Here is a 12,159-nt window from a genome sequence, read left to right on the forward strand (position 1 = left end):
GCGCTCCCCCCCCGCCGGTAAGCGTGGTCTCGACCCCTCCGGTCTCTCTGGCGGGGTCCGCCCGGGCCCACGGGGAGGGTGGGTGCAAAGGTGTGGGTGGGGGAGAGCGGAGCACCGGCACCCCTCGCTCCCATGTGCTCCCCCTCGGGGGCTGCGCTGCGAGGCTGCCAGTGTGCCGGGCCCGGCGTGGCAGGAGCTGGAGCTCCCCGTGGCCTCTGGAATATGCTCTGCAGCCTGTGGACCTCGCTGGGATTTGTGCACATGGCTTCTCTGCGGGGGCCTCTGGGTGGTCGCTGCAGCCGTGCTGCTCCTCAGAAGGGGCTTTGGGTAGCAGCTGAGCCCCCTCCTGCAGTTTGCTTGCGTGGGGTGTTACCCACCAGCATCACTTTTCCAGTAAGCAGAGTAGGCACCAAAGAGCCCGGCTACCTTAATTGGGGCAGGCTGTGCCATAAGTCTGAGCATTCCTGTTGGTGGGACCTGTGTGCTTCTGTGTCCAGACCATCAGTAGCTTGAAGCACCGGGGGCTGGTGGCCTGTGGTCCTTCCAGAGCTTTAAGAGGGTGTGGCAGCCGAGGTATCAACACAGCTTTTTCTGCTGCATGGAGGTCCTGTACTGTGGCAGTGTACCTGTTTGAAAGCGCAATTTTTCTTCTCCTTTACCTTCCTTTCCCAAAAGCCTGAAAGATACTCCGTCACAAGAAGTTTGTGCAGGCAAAATATTTTCATTTGCACACGGTCTTTCTGCACCATCTTTAATATGCTTCTTCCTCTCAATCAATGCTGGAAGCCTCTAGGAGAAGGAAGGAGGATAGCTAGCAAGCAGATGGAAGGCAGGCTTCTTCTGTCGCAAGAACTGGTGTACGAAGGGGAAAGGAGCAGAAAGGATGCTGAAGGAGGGTTAAAAGAAGTGGGGAAAATAGTTACTGAGGGGAGAGCCTCCAGAGGTTTGGGTTTTTTTTCCCCTCAGTCACACTGATGATTGTTCAGTTTCCTTATGCTTGAGTCCAAGATGTTCCTGTTCCTATTATATTTGGTCATTTTATGCTATCCAGCACTGCCTCTGGGGGATGTGCTGCCTCAGGTTAATTGGAAAGTGCCCTCCTTTACAACCTGCTGTTACCCTAACAATAAGCAGCCCCTGGCTGCTCTGCTGCCCCAGGTGACAGCCTGCTCTTCCTGAATGGAAAAGCTGCTCCTGACAGTACGGTATCAGAGGAAGTGGTGCTGAGCTTTTGTCAGAGGATTGTGTTTTGTTTCTCTGGCTCATGCACTCACACAGAGTTACTTTAACTCTTTAATAACATCTTTCTTGCCACTGTCTATAGGAGGAGGAAAAGCAGAGCACGTCTGCTTTAACACTGTAATGCCAAAGGTTTTCCACATTGATCGATCTTTGGGGTAGTACAGGTTCCCTTTTTCCTTGTTGAGGATTCATGTGTGGGTCCACATAATGCTGAACAGCCTCTTTGTCAAAGAGCAGAAAGAGGGATGGAGGTTCTTGCATAATTAAATATATATCTAGCAATGACTGCATGTTTCTATGGATTTTGTAAGAGTGAGCAGACTTTAGGAGAGCCCCATGCATTGCAGTTCGTAACATTTTATGATGCAGTACTTCAGTGGTGCTTACAGTAAGGTTGTAAATAAATTTATATGCAGATAAAGTAAAATTCTGGGCTTTTTGCAGCTGGAAATGTTCAGGACTGATTTGGGCACATCAGCTCAGACCCTCTCTGCTGCAGGGGGAAACTAAGACGTTTATATGTATATTCAAACAAAAAAAATATATTTTAGGCTTAATGGTAAAGCAGTTTGAGCTTTACCATAGTTATTATTTCATAAACTTTAAATTAAAAGGGGTAGTCAATGAAATATTCGTTAATTGAACAGTATTTAATAGACCATTACTATGTATCTGTTAAAGCAATCAGAAGTTGCAAGTGAGGAAGGCTTCACTAGCAAGGCCCTGCATGCTTTAATTGGTCTGGGAAGTAAGTGGCTTGGAAAAGAAACCATGCATGTTCATATTTTGCAAGCATTATCTATAAGCCTAAAATGAATAAAATTATCAGTCTCTATTAATATTAATTAGACCATACTGTAGTATATTCAGGTGCTTTGGTATGTGATACTGTTTCTTAGGTCTTAGAAATTCTTTGCTCGACATGATTTTACTCATTTCTCTATTTGGTGATGCTCTTCTCAAAAGTTTTTGGTTTTTTTCACTCTGAGTGCTTTCATGTCCCTGCCTTACTCATGTCTGCTCCCTAGTCCTGCTACACAGAAGGTTTGTCCCCAGTGATGGAGGACATGCAGTATCTCAAGCAGGGATCTTGTGCCTTTTGCACAGGGAGCTGCAGAACTGAGGTACCAAAACTTTTTAATCAATGTCCAGCCAACAACACAAGGGAAAAGTTGAATACCTGTCCTCCAGGAGCTGGGAATAGATGAGTGATAGCAGTGCTTTGCAGATGTTTAAAGAACTAGATGTTATTGATGTATTTATTTTGTTCTCCCCACTAACAATATCATTCTATCAGGCTATGGTTATGGAATCCAGATGTTTGTGCAATAATGAGTAATAGTGATAAATAATAAACATTTAATTCATGCGGTTTTAATATATTCTAGTTCTTACTGGATTCTGCTTAAAAGCTCCTTCTTTTTATTGACTTAAACCGAATGTTTTGCTCAGTTGTGCTGTAGATATAGTAAAGAAATTCCATGTGGCCTAATCTAGTTAATTCAGGCTGGATACCTGATACTGAAATGAATATGTGGTAATCAGTCACCAGTTTTCTGGCATAGGCAGTGACAACATGTATAAATCATACGGCCTTTGTGAGAGAGTAAATAACTTTCCTGTAGAGCCCTTTCTTTGGGATTGTATTATTATTGCCAGATATTGTTTTCTGAACAAGAGCTTGCAGCCAAATTAGTGAGTGCTCAGATGTTTTGCATACTACAGCAGCCCCCATCAGTACATGTTTCTACCGATCATGTGTTCTTTTGTTTCCTTAATCTCAAATATTTTGATGCTAAATGAGAATTTATAAACTGATGCCCATTAGCCACAACTTCCTGTAGGCTATTAAATTTTACCAGGTTAATGCATGATCAAACCTTTTGTGTTACTGGAAATATTAAAGCCGTGCTGCTTAGTACTGGGTTCTGGGGTAATTAATGGAGGCTTTGCTCCCAGACTGGAGAACTTGGGTCACGGAGAACAGTGCCACTGGGAGAGATGTACAACCTTCTGGACTGAGAGATCATCTGTGAGTCTGTTAGAGTTTCTTAGGTTTTGGTCAAGATCGAGTGGGGAGTAATTGCAAAGAATTCTAGAGTATGCGGTCATCTGTTTTGAGTGCAGTCTAGCCTTCTGAAGCAGCTAAAATGACCAAGTTTCAGTTATTTTGGGGATGGGAGTGGAGGCAATGGTTCTGTTTGAGGAGAACTATCTTGATAGGAACCTAGCTGATGTTATCAAGGCACCCTTTATCACAACTGTTTTGCATAGTTTTTCATGCATTTATTTTTGAATACTGTTGCGAGGCAAATTATTTTTCTCCTCCACTTAGAAAGCTTGTCAAAGGAAAGTGTGTAAAATTGGGAACCAGAGTGCTGGCTGAACACCTGGCCCTGATGGGCACAGCCTCATCTCTAGTTCTTCATGGTCACCCTTGGAGAGAGAAGTCTTACAACCTTTTGGAAACAGCGTTCAATCTGAGCAAATAGTCAGGCTTTTTATTTCTTCTTTGCAATGTCGTCATAACTTAGAGGTCATTTTAACTGTCCATCTGCCTCTGTTATAGCGAGTGCCATGTGCCATGCCATTGCTATGTGTGCCACAGCTAGTGAGGCAGTGAAAGGCACTAGCACAGCTGCCTTCTTCAATGCAGGAACAAACCCAAGATTAACTCTGCCAAGATAGCACGCTATGACAGGGGTATGCCTTGGGGGGCAAAAATGTAGGAGGGTCCTAAATGCTGGCCAAACTGAGCAGTTGTGGCGTGGATTGTTTGTGGTAGAGTGATGTTCTCCAGCAGAGATGGCTGTTAGCCTGGCAGCTAAGTTTTGCAGATGTTGTTCATGTGATTCCCTAATAAGTCTGGAGAGGATTCTCCCTTCCCTATAAGTATTTTATTTTTCTGGAATGTTGGGCTTTATTTTGTACTCCATCAGTTCTCCGTTGTTGTAAGAGTGAATAATGTCTGTAAATTAATAGTTCATTCTAGGTGCATACGAGACCTATGCATGAAGCTTTTGCTTGGACTTTATTTCACTGTTATTTTTAAGCAATGCTTAAAGTTAAAAAATGTTTCTAGTTCTTTGAGACCATAAGCTTTGACTTTTTGCATGTACATTTAAGGACTTTCACAAGAAAATCAAACCATACATCTGCAAGGACAGTGTGTTGGGAGGAACAATTACAGCAATAAATAAAGCTTTCTGCTTGCATGCCAATGTAACAGGCTTTACTGTCTCCTCATCAAGTGATCTGCCATTTGTTAGCAGTTGCTTGTTAGTGTCTTTCTCCTCTAGGCCCATTCTTGGTTTTGTGTATATTTTAGTCATCTTGACAAGGGAAAAGAACTCTATTAAGTAGAAGCACTTATAACTCACAATGCCTGTAACACCTGTTGCAGGATTAGAATTACAAACCACATGAGCATATTTTACTTTTTTGTTTTCTCTCTGTTTGAGAATCTCATTAGCTGTTTTACATTTTTGTTTGTGGGTTGTTGGTTGTGTTCCCCCACCCTCCTGTGGCTTCTTTGTGAAAACAAATTGCTTTGTCTTTCTTCCTCATTCTTTATAAAGGTAGCCTGTGGGTCTGGGTTAGCCAAAATCCACAGTAAGTGGCAATGAGAGGACGTGAGGCAGCAGATACCTCTTCTGGTCATCTTGGATGGGGAGGTGGGGTGGAAGTGATACGTTCCTTACAGCAGCCCTTGCCTCTATCATTCACTTCTTAGGTAGTCCAGAGCTACCTTTTGTGTGTTAAAAGTGCTTAGGTGTGTTTCTTCCTTTCCAAAAACTGTTTTCAAGTTGTCCATAGTGTTTTCCCCTCAGCCCCTCTTCTCATACTGATATTGTATTTGGTTTTTACTAAGCATGGATGCCTTATAGGAAGAACTAGTAGTTTTGCCTGTAAGGTGTCTTGATGCTTCCTGCGCTTCCGTATAGTCACTCATACACTATCTTCAATAATTAAAGCAGAAGTTTCTGTGACTGAAATGATGCAGAAACTTTTGGAAAGCTGGAGGATGAAGATTGGAGAGGATAAGCATAAGGGATAGACAGACAAGCTGGTGGTCACCAGACCATGTCATCCTTTTTAAGGGTAGGATGGAACCCAAAGATCTCCCACTGTTTTGTACTGGCAGCAAAGGCACCGTCACTGAAACCCAGTGTGATGTGCTGCCACTTCTTTACCCTGGTGTAAGACCACGTATGGGAAGTTCCCTGTGTCAGAACCAGTGCAGAAGACTCTGTGGTGGAACTTGACTTCAAGTATCTTCTTGCAAATGGGGCTGTTATGCCGTAGCTTTAATAACTGTAGCAAGATAGTTGACCTTACTTTCCTTCATGCCCTTAAAGAGGAGTACATAGATTCTTCCATGCTCTGAACCATATCCAAAAAACGGCTACCACCTTCTGGAGAGCAAGGCTGGGGTAAGCGTGGGTTCTTCCTTGCTCCTGCCAAGAAAGCTTAAGTGTCCATTACATTTCCTTCACTTTGTACAAGGAGGGAGGGTGACAGAAAGGCAGCACACTATCCAGTCATTGTTATAAAGGACCATTTCTTATACATTAATCCTTTACTTTTCTTCTGTGGATTATATGAAAGTAACACAATACAGGTTTCAGCATGGAATAGTGGAGAAGAGCAGAAGCCAAGAGGTGTCCATAGTTGCTGTGCTCTAGACGCTCTGCAATCCTGTTTATAAAACAGGTAATAGAGAGAAGTGTCTATCTACAGTTAATTGGAAGTATGCCAAAGCAGGGTGATACACAGGCTGCTGGCAGAGATGATGCTCTGTGATAAATTAAATGGAAAGGTTGTCTTGATTGATTGCCCATGACTTCTGACCCTTACTCTGTCTTGATCTCCCTGCCATCTTGATAACTGCAGGCACCTCTAACTCGTCAGCCATGTCGGGTTGTTTTCATTTAGCTCATACTCAAACTACTCACACTTAAATTATTCTTCCTATTGTATTTCTTAAGGTGCTTCATGTTGTTAAATGGTGGTGTGTGGTAATAAAGAATTGCAGGAAAACTTGCTTAAAACGCTGACGTAGGAGGGGTGTTTTTCTCATCTGTTTAAGAACTCAGTTTTTTCCCTTCTCTGTGGAGCTTCTGGCTTAAAAAAAAAAAAAACAAGAAGACCCATCTTGTCTGGGTTTTTTGATACATAATAAATGCTGCAGGTTTTCACGTATCTTATTATTTTGAAATGCAGTAGCATTTGTATCCTAGTTCATCAAGTATGCCCTCACTGTGCCATAAAAACACAGAACACAATGAGACCCTGCCTCAGGAAGCTGTAACTTAAATCATGAGAAAGGAGAATTAGTTTGCCTCACCCCTGGGCTACGGCATAATCAGTAATCTTTGCATTAATGGTAAGGTAAGATTAGGAGTTTCTCACTGTTAACACTGTGAGGACCTGCAGACTTGTCTCATTAAGAATAAATAAAAGCTGGCTCTTGTCAGGTCTACCTTTAGTCCCCCCAAAATTGAGTGTTACTAACTTCAAAAGATTTTCCTTAAGTGTTTTTAAAAATGGCCTATTGGGGCATGTAAAAATCCAAAATTCCTCCTTAAAATTACTGTCACCCTGTTTAAATACCCAATTAATCTATCATGCTTTCGTGATCTACAGAGCAGGGAATGAGCCATAATTTTTGAGGGGACAATGATTTGATGACACTGATGGGGAAGACTGAACTCTCAAACTCCATTAGGGTGCATGAATCACAAGATTTTTCTCACAAGTTAATTAGTCATTTTTCCTAATATAATGAAGTTCTGTCTCTGATCCTAGAATTTCTGTCTCTTGTCAGATTTATTATTATCTCCAGATGGACTGTTCTTTCTCCTCCCCCAAAACTTTCTCATATTATGAGGTGAGTTTTTTTGTAAGTGTACAAAATATTAGTTTCTTTTCTTTGAGTAAAACCTTTCCAAGGTTATACTCTATTTCACACAAGAGTTGAAACTACAGCTTAGAGTTTCATAGGCAATTATACACAGAAAATGATGAGTTCTGATTTACACTCTAGATAGAGGATATTAGAACCTGACTGAATATCAGTTACTGACTTAAAAGCAGAAGATAATTTTGAACGCCACTAATTGCTGCTCTCTGAGCAGTGCTGCCAAGCAAGTGCTGCAGTGCAGGAGCTGTGGAGGGCTAGGACCACACATTCTCCTGACATGTCCTTCCAAGCGAGGAGCACAGGGCTTATCGCAGAGGGAAGGGAATTTGGGTATTTAGTGGAGAGCCCCACTGCCCTCTCCCTCTTGGAGCCACTGTCTCCTGCCTGCACTGCTGCTTGTTTGGAGGTGCTGCTCTCTTCTGCTCTGACGGAGCAGCCCCGCCAGTACACTTGGGGACTTCCACTTGGGAAAGTCCCTCCATGCTATGAATACACTATGAGCACATGCACATTGGGGGGGGGTCAGGTCATGCTCTCTGACTGTGCTGTTAGATCACAGGAAAATCTGGGGAAGGATGGCCAAGATTTTTCTTGGAAGTTAGTGGGAGAGCTGAGCTAAAGTATTGGAAGTCATCTCCATTGGACATCCAGATGCACTGGATCCAAGGCTCTGTCTGTGGGGACATCCACTGTTTGTTCTGGTAGTGTTGGAGGGGAATTTTCCTTATTTTGAAGGAGTCTTTTTAAAAATGTGGGCTATCTCAAGGAGCTGGAAATGAACTTCTTGTAGCAGCTGCTCTCTATGGTGTAATCGTCCTTCCAAGTCTGCAAAGGCTCACCCCATCTCCCTGTTCTGCATCCAGCTGGGAAGTACTGACCCACTTAACAACCACAGGAATTTCTTGGTTTGCATCTCCAGATCTCTTCACAGTGCGAGAGCAGGCTAGGTTTGAGGAATGAGCACAAGTATGATGTAAAAACTTAATGAGAGGTAAGGGGCAACTGTGCCCCTCACAGTGCTGCTGGCTTTTTTTTAATATCACAGGAGTTTGTGCCCTTTTTTTTTTTTTTTCCTTCTACTCCTTAATGTTCAGTATGTGGAAGCATATGATAAAAAAGGAAGTTGAAATAATAATCTACCTAGAGTAGAACAGGGTTTTTGGTTTGGGGTTTTTTTGTTAGATCTGTAGGTTACAAAGGATTTCTTACACCCTAAGGATGCAAAACTTGCAAGGATGGTGAAGAATTTGGGGTTTTGAAAATTTTTTTAAAGTAATTTTAAAATTCTGGGACTGAAAGTACTGGAGATATAGCTGGATTTTGGGTAATAGTCTATGCTATCTGCTTTATAAGCATTATGGTGTGATTTTAGTAAGCTGTTACACAGAAATTTCTTGTGGACCAGCTCTTTGTGCATCTGGATTGCTTTTTGCAAGACAGGAGGAGGCCTGGGTGACTTTAAAGAAGGTGCATATTGTTATCTGGGCAGAGGGTGGGATGTGACAGAGGACAGTTTGAGGGAAGTGAAATTGTGCTTGGTCTTGGGATTTAGAGCAGCACGTTTGAATATGGTACAGTGCAGGAGGAAAAGAGAGTTGAGGAAAGGGAAGGGAGGAGAAATGATCTGGTCAGAGCTTGAGGAAGCTGTGGGCAGCAGCTCTCCCTGCAGATGGGAGCGGGCAGCGTGGGTGTGAGAGAGCCTGGGGAGGGGAGACTGTAGTAATCAAGCTGGAAGTCCTGACGGCCCCAGCAAGAGTTTTAGTTGTGAGGCTGCAGAAAAATAGATTGCTTCCACATTTGTATTCAAGAATTAAAGTCCATGTCCAGACATGGACTGTTTTCAGTAGTCATGTTCATTTGTGGCTACTGACAAAAAGGTGTGGGGAGCCAGACCTGTGTAGCTTTTGAATTGCAAATGAAGAAGTGATAGAGAGGACATGAATCTGTTCTGATACATGCACATTCTCTGTGAGGAGTGCAAAGGTTTTGTAGCTATCAGCACGCCATGCACGGTAACCAGTGTATTCAACAGCACATTATCCTATTGCAAGCTACCTGCTTATTTTGAGTTTCTTGTCACAGCAGAGCTTCTTACAAATGAATCCTTCCTTGTTCTTTTCACAGTTCAGGTTTCATTGCCTTTCAGTCCAAATTCTCTGCTCCTTTTAATTACCCCGTGCTTTACTGTTTTAGGCTTGGCACAGCATGCAGTATTGAAGGAGTTACCAGTCCAGATTGACTTTTCTGGACAAAACCTATATAGAAGTTAGGGGAATAAGTAAATTTTCTGACAGGTAAAGTAAGCCTGCATCCTGTGGGAGAGGAAAGGAGCCAGGGTTTAAGTAAGGATTAGGTAGTAACCACTCTCAAAGGTGACAGTTCAGTAGGGACTACTCCTTCCATGTTCCCTTGGTAGCAGATGCTGTCTTGTCTGATTGCCTCTCCCTTTGGTGCTGCTCTGTGCAATACCTGCCATGTTTGTATCTCATCACTGACACAGTGACAAGAGCAAGTGCTCGTGCACTTACGTGTTTTATGGGAGTCTGTAATATATTTCTGAGAGCATTACCACTTGCTTCACATGAGGCTATTACTGCTGAAGGCTCACAAAAGTAACCAGTGATTCAGGGCTTCTCTCTGGGAGCCCTGAGGAAGTATCAGTACCTACTAGTTGTTGCCAGACTTGAAAACACAGAGGCTTGTGTTCAGTCCTCAAAGAATTTTGCCCAACTGGGACACTAGTAAGTATACTTAAAAAGGAAAAGAGAGCTGAGAAATTACTCATGCTTCCCTGTTTAGAAGTGTGCTGGTGAGAAGGAAAGTGATCTGCTCTGGTTGGAGCTCTGAGGAGTAATAATCTTTCCAGATCAGGGAATTTCCCACAATAATGCTCAAGAGGGGTTTGTAGACTGCTGCTCCACTGCAGCTGGAGAGAGCTTCATGTTAAGCTGTGTGTTTTCTGAGGCCAGGGAGAGGTGATGCACTTTGATGTAGGACTTGAATTCCCCCCCCCAGAAATCTTCAAGAAATCTGCATATGATCTTGTGGAAGACCAGGCCCAACTGTTATCTTGGTCTCCTCTCAAAAAAAAAAACCAGCCAGGAATGAGAATTGAAAAGAAAAAACAAAAGAAAAGGCTTTTGATTTGTAATGACTTTTTCTTGGTTTTGAATTTTTAAGGGGCTTGGTACAGGTGTAAGAACCTTTCCCAGAGTGACAACTTGTACATAAAAATGCCAAGGTCCTGACAGGGCTGCCAGAGGGAATCACGCACAGTTAGCTGCTAGATGTGTGCATGCATGACTGCCTCCCTGCCCTTCACTCTGAGAGGGGGAAAAACAACTCTGCTCTGAAAAAGGAGGGAGGGGGAAGAAGGAAAAGAATATTTAAAAGCAGATCGAGTAACTTACCTGTCTGGAAGCCTGTCTGCCCATCCGTAAGCTGCTGGACAACTATGATGCTGCTCTCTAAGTACTCAAGTGCACAGAGCCATATGAACTTGGCCCATCAGTAAGGGAATAAAGTGCAAGTCCAGTACTGAAAATTAGATCCTAAATCCATCTATATGTTGAGGATGTCCGAAAAACTTTGTCAGTGTAGTCTGATGCTTAGGTATAGAGCAAAGTACCTGGCATAAAGCCTGAGTAAACCCTTTCGATTTCATGGTCTGCATAGAAAGGTACAGTTCAGCTTTGAGTCAGTTACATAAAGGGGCCTTAGATACTGTGCACAGTATAGTGCAGAATTGGGTTGTTTCCTCTGTAGCTCTGTTGGAACAGTTACTGTCTCTCTACACCACGTGAGCATTGTGTCAGGTCTTACAGACTAGGTTTTAGGAAGCTCTTCTCTCCCGTTCATTTAATTTTGGGTTCTGCTCTCCTAAATAGTCTGAGACAAGTGTTTGTGTTTCTTGGAAACTAAGATCCTGATCCAAAAGCCATTTAAATTGTCAGGAATAATTTCCTTCTGTGCAAAACCTGCCTCGCCATACCTCTGAGATGGAACAGAACAGTTCACAAACATGCCTTCCTAGGCTGGCAACAGCAGCTGTCAGAGCATCACCCAAGGCAGGGCGTGCGGATCTCCTGGCCATTCCATATTTCAGGCTATGCCTGAAAGCTTGGCTCTTATGTTCACCTTTTCTGGCCCTGGAGCCAAATCCCATGCCATGCTGTTGAGATTATAGCATTTGCAAGAAAGTGGGTGAGGGGCCCCAAAGCACCCATCTTTGGTGGGTGGGAAGAGGCTGGAATTAGCAAAGCCTCTCTCTTAGCTTGAGCGTGGGGTTTCTCTGATGCCCAGAATGCCCAGACTTCCCTCCCTGTTGTCAATGTTAATGTCTGTAGGAGTCTGACCAAACATGTGTGGCTTTGGACTTGCTGCACTAGATTCTAAGAGGTCGTAAAGTGTCAGTGTTACAGAGACAAGCTAGAACTACAGCCAGTTTTCAGGGAATTTACTGTGCATCTTTTTTTCTGGATATTCCCTACTGGTTTTGGATACAACTGTAAGCAAAGCCACAACTTGGCTGCTACCTTTGGTATGGAAAAGGTCTAGAGCAGTAGTATTCAATTTTTATTTTTGCAGGCTAATAATTCTTATTTTCCAAGATAGCTGCATACTACTGTACAGCATGCTTTAACTGTACAAGGAACAGACTCATGCTTTGTTGGTTAACTTTGTGAACCTCAGAGTCTGTGCATTCTGCTTATGCTGCAGGCTGTCGGATCAGAATAACCAGAGTAGGATATTTCGATTTCAATATAGCTGTTGATGAGGTGGTACATGCTGAATGGCTTTACAATAACTGAGCCGCAGCATACAGCTCCTTGCAGGACTGAACTTTTTGTAATTTGCAGCTTTTTATTCCAGAATCATCTTACCTGTTAAAGTGGCAACCCTACCCATAGTCAGTTTAAATGTTACCGGTTTAGATTTAAATAAAAATAATAATTAAAAAAAAAAAATCACTGCTGAGAGCTGTAGGGATCACG

This window comes from Aptenodytes forsteri, unplaced genomic scaffold (genome assembly GCF_000699145.1).
Source record: "Aptenodytes forsteri isolate BGI_AS27 unplaced genomic scaffold, ASM69914v1 Scaffold278, whole genome shotgun sequence".
Classification (NCBI taxonomy): domain Eukaryota; kingdom Metazoa; phylum Chordata; class Aves; order Sphenisciformes; family Spheniscidae; genus Aptenodytes; species Aptenodytes forsteri.